The sequence below is a fragment of the Stegostoma tigrinum genome, chromosome 23, assembly GCF_030684315.1.
Source record: "Stegostoma tigrinum isolate sSteTig4 chromosome 23, sSteTig4.hap1, whole genome shotgun sequence".
NCBI classification, from domain to species: domain Eukaryota; kingdom Metazoa; phylum Chordata; class Chondrichthyes; order Orectolobiformes; family Stegostomatidae; genus Stegostoma; species Stegostoma tigrinum.
The window spans coordinates 38,693,130-38,705,152 of record NC_081376.1 but is presented as its reverse complement, the minus strand read 5'-3'; the positions used below and the strand labels follow the sequence as shown (position 1 = coordinate 38,705,152).

Genomic DNA, 12,023 nt, shown 5'->3' with positions numbered 1-12,023 from the left:
TCAGTGTGAATATTATTGCACATGACTTTTGAAATAACTGCATGGAGGCTGATCCTGTACGCAGGTTATCCTTCAATAACACAAGAACAGTTATAGTCATAGAGTCATACAGCACAGAAACAGACCCTTCAGTCCAACCAGTCCATGGTGAACATAATCCCAAACTAAGCCAGTGCCGCCTCCTGCTCTTTGCCCATATCCCTCCAAACCTTTCCTGTTCGTGTACTTACCCTAATGTCTTTTAAACATTGTAACTGTGCCCACGTCCACTACTTCTGCAGGAAGCTCATTCCATACATGAATCACCCTCCTTGACCTAGGCACTGCCTGTTCAGAGTCTGGTCTCAGTTGGTCGATCTCTCCCCTTTTTATCTGTCAGCCAGGGCTCCCTGACTGGACCAGATTAACAGACCAAATTAGGAACTCTTATTCTATGAGGTTTGGCTGGCTGACAGTAACAGAAGCGATAGCAAAAATTCTACCAGCTGGAGAGGGGAATGAGTATAATTTTACAACACTCAATGCTTTTGTAGCAAATTTCTTTAGCTGCTCTGGTCACATGATTGTGAGTGTATATTTCATGATAAACAAGGTGATCATGATTATATAGACAGGCTTTATGGTCTAAAGGATCTTGTTTGTCTGTCACTGTTAGTGTGTTTATTTGTGCTAAATGGAGACTCAAACCTGTTGTTTAATTCATTCATGGAATGTGAGTGTCACTGGTTAGACCAGCATTTATTGCCCATCCCCCATTGTCAAGAGGCCAGTTAAGAGTCAGCCATGTTGCTGTGAGTCTGGAATCACATGAAGGCCAGACCAGGCAAAGATGGCAGATTTCCTTCCCTCAAGGATATTAGTGAATGAGAACCAGATGGGTTTTTCCTCACATTTGGCAATAGTTTCATGGTCATCATTATTTCTAGAGTATTAGTGTAAGCAAATTCCACCATCTGCCATGGCAGGATTCGAGCCCAGGTCCCCAGAACAGAATCTGGGTCTCTGGATTAACAGTCTAGTGATAATGCCTTTGGACTGTCATACCTATTTAGGAAAATAGATGGAAGTCCACTGTTAAACGGCAGATAGAAAGCTGTAAAGATCTGAATGACACCACAAGACTGAATTTTACACAGTACTGTAATACCCAACATCTCTTCATGCTGAAAAGCTGGTGGAGGTGTGCCCACCCCTGATCTCGCCCACAAGATTTCCACCCATTTCCTGGGAGGAAGCATGATTGTCCATACCAGGGCAAGCCTGGAACATTGGCCATTTCTGGGCCTACAAGCAGTCCCCAAAGATGAGCAGCACCCACTGACATGGCAAAGGCAGGGTCCGAGTTGTAGGCATGGGTAGGATTGAAGTGAGTTGGGTTGAAGTGAGTTGGATTGGGGTTCTGGCTTCAAGATACCGAAGTGAAGGGTTAAGGGCAGTAGGCAAAAAGAAAGGGGATGCGTTTCTGATGGGTCAAGGGGCCTACAAAAGGATGGACTGCCAGAAACCCACACAGCTAAATTTAGTGGCTTCTTGTGATGTGTGGGCCTCTCTGTGAGTCAAAGACTGGGAGAGGGTGGGACAAGACTTGTTATTGATCATTAATTGAGCTCATTTCAGATTTCTTGTCTAGGATACTGTGTGAGCAAGTGATATGGAGATGGACTTAGGCTTGATTGGTTCCATTTCCAAGAACATCATGAAAATGATGAGGGGTTTTTACAGAGGAGATGGAGAGTAACTGGATCCTTTGGTGGAAGGGTTTAGAACTGGAGAACCCAAGTTTTAAACTCAAGCTTTGAAGGCAACATGAAGAAAAACCTCATTACTCAGCAAGTCGCTACAATCCCAAATGTGGTCCTTCGGGGCTGGTGCAGACAGATTCAGTGGTTTTCAAAAGGAAATTGCTTACGTACCTGGATAGAAAACATGGGTAAGCGTATGGGGTATAGCTGCTTGAGCACAGCATGTTAAAATACTCTCACAGAGAGGCAGTATGGTTTTGTAGGTCTGAAAGGTCTTTTACAACCCTATAATCATTCCAGGATTCTAATATTGATCAAACATTATTAATAGTTTGGAATATTAATCCCAAAACTTCTAAATGAAGAGAACTACCTGTAGACCAACTAACCTGGCATCGATTAAAAAATACTTTAAATTTATTCCCTTCAGATCTTTCAGAACTGTGCAGTTAAAACTTACAAAAACACAAGCACTGACGAGAAGCAGACTCCTGCATGACAATGCTTACATTTCCAAGGTTTTCTGTCTTTGCTCAAACTAAAGTTCTTTGCACTTTACATGAAAACAGTAGGTAGTCCAACAGCTATTAACTATCTTCAAGATCACTGTAGTTTGGAAACAGAACCTGTAATTTCTTTTAATCAAGTTCCAATACCTCAGGATGTCATACTGCTTCACTTCATGAGAAGCTGTTGGCTCTGTCCTTGCAGGATACCATACTGGCTGTGGATGGTTTCCTTGCTGACTGATCTTCTATTGCAATGTAGAGCATTTTGATAGAGCTGAAATAGGTGGGCTATTCACAAATGAAACAGTTGGACAGATTTTCCGCATGCAGTTATTACTCCACTTGAGGTGGAAGTTGGGAAACTGTGGAATTTCCAATCTAGCAAACTCCAGTTGAATCACTGAGGAGAGTAAATTTTGTGCTGGGCAATTCCTCTAGGCCTGGAGCCCTCCCAAAGTATCCATAAGACTTCAAATAGTTCTAATGACTGAGGAAAATTGTTTGGCAGGAAAAGTTAGAATGTTAAATACAGAATCTAACTCCTGAGTAACTATCAAACTGATACCATACATAATACAACACGTCCACTACACCTCCCCCAAAACACTTCCACGACCCAGGCTCAACTCTGACACCCCCAGGGACTGACGCACTCTCCAAGACCTGCCCCCACCCTAGAACCCAACAGCTTCTTCTCAGCAGGAAACCCCCCACTGAGAACCCTGCCCCCCCATAAACACCCACTTATGCCTGCAGTCCTGCTCTGTCCTCAATCCATCACTAGCCCCATAATCATCTGATCCAAGCCCCACGAAACCTGAACCAATCTCTTACCTCTTACCACACTGTCAGCACAGGACTGGATACCTACCGTACTGCTGGATATGACCACCCATTAGCCTTGCCCCTCCGGACTCACACAACGATCTAATCCCCCCGCCTTCCCCTACTGGTCCCCAGTCTCCACCGAACTTAAGAACCACCTTCCCCACACCACAGTGTACCCAGTTTCTCCAGCCCAGCCCAAGCTGCCATAAACACGGCATTACTTTACCAGCTCCCATTGCCGTCCCAGACCCCTCCCGAGCTGGCCCCTTCACCAGATGGCCCCTACTCCCCTCCCCTGCTGGCACCTGGCACTTACCTAGCACCCTGTCCTCGCAGCGCCCCAACATCACACTTACTTTATATATTTACCATTTCCCAGCAGCTCTGGGGACCTTTACAATTCAAAATCCAGCAGCTGGTTACTGTGAAAATGGGACATGGTGTGCTTCCTGCTGACATTTCTATGCCACAAAAGAATTGCCAGAATGGAAGTATGGCTCTGCATCTCTGAGGGAGACATGAGGGAGATCTCCTCTTCGAAGTCTGGAGCTCCTTTCTTTCATATATATGAGGGCTGGGAATGGTAATCCTAAACATGAGTGCCACGCCCTGAAGAATCTGGCCCAGTGTGTTTTACATAGTCCAACGCTTGTGACATCAAAACCAATGACATGACAGAGTTGGTGGCATGTGTGAGATTGACAAAAAAATTTACATTCATTAAGTACCTTTTATCACTGCCAAGTGTGTTTAAAGTCTTTATGAGCATTGAAGTAATTTTGAGGCATAGTTACTTTGCGAAGATATGTAGTACAGCAGTCTTTCTGTGCTCAGCAAGCTCCCACCAAAAGCACTGTGATAAATAATGCCTGTGATGTTTAATGAGGGATAAATATCAGCCAAGACAACAGTATTTGCTGCCCTTCATAAACAGTACCATGAGATAATTTACATCCTGCACAGTGGACAGATTGAACTTTTGTTTAATGTTTTATCTGTTCCAACAGTATCACACTCCCTCAGCACTGCACTGGGGCATTGTTTCTGACTTTGGCTTTTGTGTGCAAGTCCCAAAATGGGTCATAAACCTACAACTTCAGAGATAAGTGGCAAATCAACTGAACCACAACAAAGTGCAGAGTTCACAAACTAGTACTTTTCCTATTCAATAAGAGAAACTTGGGCAATGTATGAATGGAGTCCCAATTCACATTGCACCCATGTCACACGACTAATGCAGATCAACTTCACCCACATAACATGTAATGCATTAGACCATTGTCTTTTCAAAACATTACAGTTAACAAAAATACAACAGAAGTCATTGACCCATACCAAATGACAGGTATGGGAATAGGGTTGAGACATACACAATTATGTAAAAAGTTAACTTAACATCATCTCATCTGTGCAAACTATTCCAGACATTTATAGCTGTTTGTCAAGGAATAAGTTTGGAGGAATAGAGCATTGCCAGAGATATCGGTGTCTCTGGTCAAGGCCCAGGGTTGCTAAGCTTGGCGCAGCAGATATAGTTCAAAGAAACGGACGATAGTGTATTCAGAGACTTGATGGAGTAATCCATGTTGTTTGAAAAAGGAGGCGGGCACAGCCAGAGCTATAGTTTTTGTGTGGAATCACAATTATTGGTTCAATAATAGATACTGGGGGTGATATTTTTCTAGCTGCATTTTGTGAAATAGTGGATCCATGGACAGCTTTGACCACATTTAATACTCATGCTGTGAACATCCTGGGAATGAATATTTGGCAGGATATGAAACAGGTTTCTGATTGTTTGTTTGAAACTGCTGGGGAAGAGCAATTTCATGCTCAATGTAGACTTTATTTTCTAAATTCTCTGCGCAAAGTACCAGACAAGTTAAATCCAAAGATTCAAAGATCTAAAAATTCAAAGATTTTGAATTGTAAAGACCACCAATTACACTTACATTCGGTTTCCTACTTATCATTGAAACATGATTAGAGTTGAAATGATGCACACAATTAACAATGCACTTTGGATAACTTCAGCAGTTTGTAAGTTGTTTTTGGTTTTCGTGGCCAGAAGCAATCAAATTCTGCTTTTCCTTGCACAACTACAGTGCACTACAGTCCCCTCCACTGTACAGTTGATTTTTCACAACATTAGAATATTTAAGGGTGAATGGATTCTCAAATCCAATAGCTTCTCTGCTCTTCTAGTTACTGAGAAGCTTTGAGGTTAAATATTGGCCACTTTCTTGTTCAAAGCTACTTTAATTACTCAGTCGGATATACATCGTAAATCTTGAAGCTTCTAAAACAAGAATTCATTGCATGTATCAAAGGCTCTGGTGCAGAGTGTGGTGTCACACAGCCCATGTAACGGAGAGCTGCAGGATCTAGGTACCTATGGACAGTCTAACGCCCAGCTTAAGGAAATTTCATGCAGTGCTGGTGAAAGGTCATTGACCTGAAACGTTGGCTCTGAATCTCACGACAGATGTTGCCTGACCTGCCGAGATTTCCAGCAGTTATTTCTGGAGTTAGGTGTGTGGAAAATAAGTTCTGGAAAGGAAGGGAAGAATCAAGAGCTTGATATGACATAATATTGGAAACGAGAATTACAGTTAGCTTCTACAGATCATAGCAAGTGCTTCCCTACATTCTCTTTATCAAAATAAAACCTAACATACCATTTCCTGATATTATTCAGGTTTCCCAGCACTTGCAAATTGAGGAATTGCATTCTATCAGTAGTTCCTTGCTCGTACTATACACAGGTTTCTACAAACAAATTTGTTAGTTCCAATAGGTCTTGGTTTGATCACATCATCCAATTATTCCTTCAAGCTTGGGCTTCCAAGGGATATCCAAAACCTCCCCCACTTTTACTGTGAGGAGGGATAGTTTGACTTTTCATGAAGCCAGTGCAAGTTAAAATCAGAAGATTTCTTTGAATCTCTTGAGGGACATGCGTGTTACTAGCTGTGCCAGATTATACTACCCGTCCCTGGTTGCCCTTGAGAAGTGGGTGGTGAGAAGCTGCCTTCTTGGACCACAGTAAGTAGACCCACAATTCCATTAGGGAGGGAATTCCAGGATTTTGAACCAGCGACAGTGAAGGAACAGTGTTTTAGTCAGGATAGTGAGTGGCTTGAAGGGGAACTTTGTGTTTCCATGTATAAGCTTTCCTTGTCCATCTCAATTCAATATCCTTGTGGATACAATTATCCCCATTTTACTTTCTTAATCCTTTTATGGGATGCAAATGCTAGTAGCAAGGCTTGCCACTGGCATTTGAGGGTAGTTAAGAATCAACAATGTTGTTATGGATCTGGAGTCACATGTGGGCCAGACCAGATATGGCCAGCAGATTTCCTATCCTAAAGGGCTTTCCTGAAAAATAATGACAATTTTATAGTCATGTTTATGAAGACCAGCTTTCAATTGCAGATTTTATGAATTAAATTTAAATTTCATCAGCTGCAATTCTAAGAGTTAAAAGCACATTCCCTAATCAGGGCCTTGGTGTTTAGATTCACAGTCTGCTAATGTTCCTAATACACGACTATCTCTTCTGTTACTACTGAAGCTATCATTATTTATTCTAGTATCTTAGAAGCTATTTCAACTGTTCAACTAAATACATTTAGTAATTTATTATGATTTTAAACAATATGAACCTTGACCCTACATATGTATCTTCTCAATGCAAAACTAGTGAATAGTTTAATTCAAGAGAGTGATGGTAACTGCATGTACAAAAAGATTTATGAGTCCAATTCAGCAAAATAAGTGCCGGTTTTTCTGATTCAGACCCAACCCAAACCATTGCATCTCAACTTCACTTAATTATCGCTAAGGAGTACAGAAGCACAGAGATCTTGAGAATGCACACAGGATGCTAGTCTCACTAAACTTGCACGTTGCAAATCAACCATCTGTGCACATCGTATGGGATTATTAACAAGGCAGGGCTAGAATAAATTACAAAATGATAAAAGATGAAGATAATTCCCAGTGATCTCAGGCAACATAACCTAAAAGTCTGTGTATTCCACAAATATAACAGTTAAGGTTGAATCTCAGTGTGAAGGCTAATTTTACCCTGCAGTCACTCCGATTTTCCTTCACAATCACTGAAGGACAAAGCTATATTAGGTAGGTGAAAACTAAAATTGAGGTGAAAACCTTCCGATTGTGTGGGAATTTCAATTCAAGTTGTTTCTGTTCAACATTTAAATATGTTTGATTATACTAAATCAAACCAATCTGATTCTCCTTCGTGTGTGCGTAGGATCCCAGTACTATTACCAAATTGGGCTAAATGCATTCACATAGGCGTCATCACAAAACCTCCCATTTCGATCTGCCTCATTCCCTCACTGGTAGCCCATCCTCACAGTGCCCCATCTTCCCACACCAAATGGCAAATGACACCTCACTGTCAGTCAAAACATCTATTCTTCACGACACTCCAAACTCCAACAGTTTGAAACTAACAAAACAGGTACTCCAAGAAAATGAAAAGAACTGTTTTTCAACGCCCCTAGGGTTTTTCAACCAGATTGCTCTTAGCAGGAGGTTAACCTTGAATTCCTGGCAACTCCAGGACAATCCGGGAGAGTTGGCAACCAAAGGTCTGTGTAAGGTACTTTCCTCTATTTGTGCTAGGAAAACAGACTTCTTTAGCCTGAGCCTCTTATGCATTGTTGTGTGCTGTCTGTTCACCTACAGGAATGGTACACTCATCAACATGAGAGTTTTGTGTGGCTAGATCACACGCTAAATCACATAGGACCATTTGACCCACCATGTTTGCTGCTTATTTTTGAAAGAGTTATCCAATTAGTCCCAAAGCCCTGCTCCTTCCCTGAAAGATACAGTGTGCTAATTTGCACTGCTGGAGGTTCTGTCTTCTGGATATTAAACTGAAGTTCTCAATAAGAATGTAAAAGATACCCTGGCACTATTGCAAAGAAGAGCAGGTTTGTTATTTTTAGTGTTCCAGCCAATATTTACCTTGCAATGATCATCTTTTGGTTTTTGTGTCGCCTTTTGTGGGATCGTTCTGTGCAAAAAACTGACTGCCTCATTTACCATGTTACACAGTTAGTCAATTGGCTTTAAAATAAACACTTCTGGAGACTGCGAAAACTGCTTTGGAAATGGCATTTTTGTTTTGTACCATTTTTGCAGCTCTAAGCGCGAAGTCTCTTTTTCTCTCCATTCAGGGGACATGGGAGGTGGCTGTCAAAGGACAGCATTTATTGCTAACCCCTAATTACACCAGAGAAGGTGGTCCTATCCTATAGTATTACCACAATTATTAAGCGTGTTTTTAGAGCTCCACACAGCCTAATGCTGTTGACACTACCATTGTTGAATAATTTCAAGTATTTTGGGACTTGGAGCTAAACCTGTTGCCATCTGTGATGGCAAATTGTTTCAGGTCTGTGTGGCTCCAAACATATTGGTTCCCACAAAGCAATGAGCGCTTGGGATATTAAATGAAGAAGCAACAAAAGTCACGTTGTACAATTACACTTGAACTGTTTTGTATAATCATGTAAATATGACACAAAATCCACTTCGAAATTTTGTGAGAAAGTGTGTGAAAAGACACCTTGTAGTCACAGACAGTTGAAAAAGGTGTTCAGCATCAACCAGGGATACTAATGAGGTTTTTAATTGCATATGACACATACATCAACAATGTGATTTATAGCTGCTACACTTCCACACACAACAAGTTACTTATTAATGAAACGTTTCTGTCAGGGGATTAAAGGAAGATTATTTTACACTGTTTTTGTGGAATAAAGTAGTTTTAAAGGGTGATTCGTTGCAAATTTATTTTGAATAAGAGTTATGCTCCATGCAATGTTTAATGACATCTGACCCCATAGATTTTTGCTTTAGTTGCACAGTCACTTTGACCAACTGTGGCAAATACTCACCTAGCAGACTGATGAGTACCTAATATGTTTGGGGGAGAAATGTTGTTCATGTACATTAGTGCTGACATTGTTTAATAATGATGAAAGAATCCATCACTTGGAGCTGCATGGAAGTGGCGGCCAGGATCTCACCAACTGCTTTAACTCAGCCCCTTTTTTTTATTCTCGGTCGCAAGTCAAAATGGATAGAAAGGGTGATTGTAAATAGATATTAGAAATGATATTTCTAGAATTTAGCAAGCAGTTTCCCTTCTTCTGTTACATCATGGCATGAATTAATGATAGTCTTCCTCCAGGGTAAAACAGTTCATTGCTAAACAGCAGCATCCCTGGCAAGTCACAATGACCAGTGCCATAGGAGGTTGAAACTCTTGCATTTATAAAGCACCTTTCTCAACCTCAGTGGTGCACTGTGAGTGTGGGTTTAAGACCGAGACTTGCACAAGACTTGATTCAAACTGTTCAAACCCTGGAAAATCTGCCTTCTCAAATGTCAGTTTGAAAGTTTTACCATTGCACAATATGTGGGGGATTAACATCCCTAATATGAATGCAATGTACACCTTAAACTCAGATCAGCACACTATTTACTTGATATCATCGAACAATGTGATTTACGTACCATACTCTTAATTGCTTAGACGCAAGCTTTGAAGGGAAAAGCTATCAGAAGACAGAGCAAAGCATCAAGCAAAATAGATTAAGAATACCAAATTAAGAGGAACAGAACTCCTTTGGCACAAATGTTCAAATGAAAGCAGACTAAAACTGCCCCTCACTTCCCTCCAGAACTTAGATTCTCGTGAAAAGCCCCATCTGAAAATAAAGCATCTCCAATTTACAATGAGGAAACTCCCGTCCCCAGTAATTCACTTCGAGATATTTTCTAATCAGCCTGTTCAGACATGTTATCACACACCACTGACAGGTCACTCGCAGGTCACTTCTAGCATTCTAGCCTGGATTTCCCACGGATAGCTCAACATTGTCTTAATCACTATTGGGAAGCAGTGCAGTGGGAACTCAGCAGTGGTTAAAGTATTCAACTGGGCGTGGCTTCCCTTCAGGGAAATATTTTAGGGGTCGGGAGGGGAATCACTTTTCAATTGTCAATGGCTCCATCATGATTATACACAGGCTGAAGGGCCTGTTTCCACACTGTGGTCATTCTATGATTCTACTCTATGTTTCAAAAGACACTAATTCCTCAGGGGCTATTGACTCTTATCCCTTCTCACATGAAACCCACAGGATCAGGTGCAATGCTGGGTTTATGCCTGGCCAGATTTTACTGTCTGTAATAATGAGTCAAGAGTAAGCAGGGATTAGAGCTGGCACTCGTCCTTATCTGCTGTGTTTTATGCCCGCTGATATAGGTTAAACTTGTGCCCCTCCAGTGTCCCATTTCCCATTGTTTTATTTTCCCATATAAAACTTCTAGAAAAGGCGGAAATGAACTAAAACATCCATAAATTTTCTGGAATATGAAGGCACCTTGTCTGTGAAACAACTCTAGCGATTTTGTATCGTGGGTAACTTTAGTATTGCTAAATTCTCTTTCCAACTGCATTGTGGCAATTTCTGGACATTACCATTTACCTATTTAGAATAAGGGATCATTTCAGTTCTTTTTAACTATGTAAGTATGTCTTCTTCAACTCCTCAGAGCCAGCAGACCCTGTTACTACCTTACACAGAGAATATGATGTCAAACATATCTGCACGATTAAAAAGAGATGTAGAGTGAGAAACGCAATGAAAATGCAAAAGAAACAACTGGGAAAGGGTGGGGGGGAGAATGAGGGAGACAGAGAGAGAAAGAAGGAAAGAGGAACATATAGAAAGAGCGGGAGGGGGGAAAACTGAAAATGATGGAAAGATAGGGATAGAGATAGAGTAGGTGATAATGAAAGAGAAGCAAATTTAAAAGCAACAGGGAGAGAAAGTGTGCAAGAATGTGAATTAAACAGAAATGAGTTAAAGATGAGATCCTGAAAGAGAAAGAGAAAAACAAAAAAAAATAAAAGAGTGAGAGAGCAAAGGAAATACTGTGGCAACAAGTCCAAAAAAAATGTATCTCTACTTCACTGGTTCAGAGAGTCAACTGGGAGGACAGTCCAAGCATCTTTTCCTGTCTTAAGTGAACAAGTGAAAATTTCTACTGACAATAAATATGAGACAGATAGCTTTGTGAAGTATATCTATTCTGACAGGGAAGACGAATGAATTTTATCAAGGTTTAATGATTTTTGGTTCCCTGTATTGCTTACTATCCTACATATGGTAAGTCAGTCTGAGCCAAGAAAATACTGGGACACAGTCATTGCTCTTTGAGTGATGAGACCAACTGGAGCAGGGAGATGATCTATTGAATCAGCTACTTCGTGATAATTATATTAAGGCTGAATGTTTGAAGCTTTCTCTGAGCTGCACATTAAGCTGCACAATAGTTGCAGCTCCGTTGGTAGCACTTTTAGGTCTGACTTAAAAGGTTGTGGATTTGATATCTCACTCCAGGGATGTAAACCTATAATCTGGGCTGATGTCCCAGGACAGTGCTGAGAAAATGCTGCACAGTCAGCGCAGCTGCCTTTCTCAATGAGCATCTGCCTTTTCAAGTAGATACACATTTATGCGTGAGAGACTGTGCCATATACATTTAATAAATTTGGCTGAGAACTCAACCAGCAATCACCACATGGCTGACAGCCTGCGATGTTTTGTTTCCTAAACTCTATTTAGTTATGTAAATTGGCAGCAGTGGATGAAGGTAGTGTCAGTTTAGGAGGTGCTTGCTTGTAATTGTATCTCTGTAATTTGCAATATAAATGCTTATAAAAATGTGTAAAGCTTGGGTGCAGTTCTATCTTTCACCAGCTGGCTTCCTGAAACATAACACTGAAACTCGTCTCTGTCAAATATATGACTGGAAATCATGCTAGAGGAGTTGGTTTTTGAATTGTGCACTTCTGAGCCCTCAGTATGTGTTTTCATTGGGC

The 12,023-nt window shown here is 41.0% G+C and overlaps 1 protein-coding gene across 1 annotated transcript in view; it reads right to left on the bottom strand.

The window, feature by feature from the left end:
• LOC125462590 (ras-related protein Rab-26-like) overlaps positions 1-12,023 on the bottom strand; it is a 352,335-nt gene that overhangs the window by 135,286 nt on the left and 205,026 nt on the right. The window lies entirely within an intron of this gene.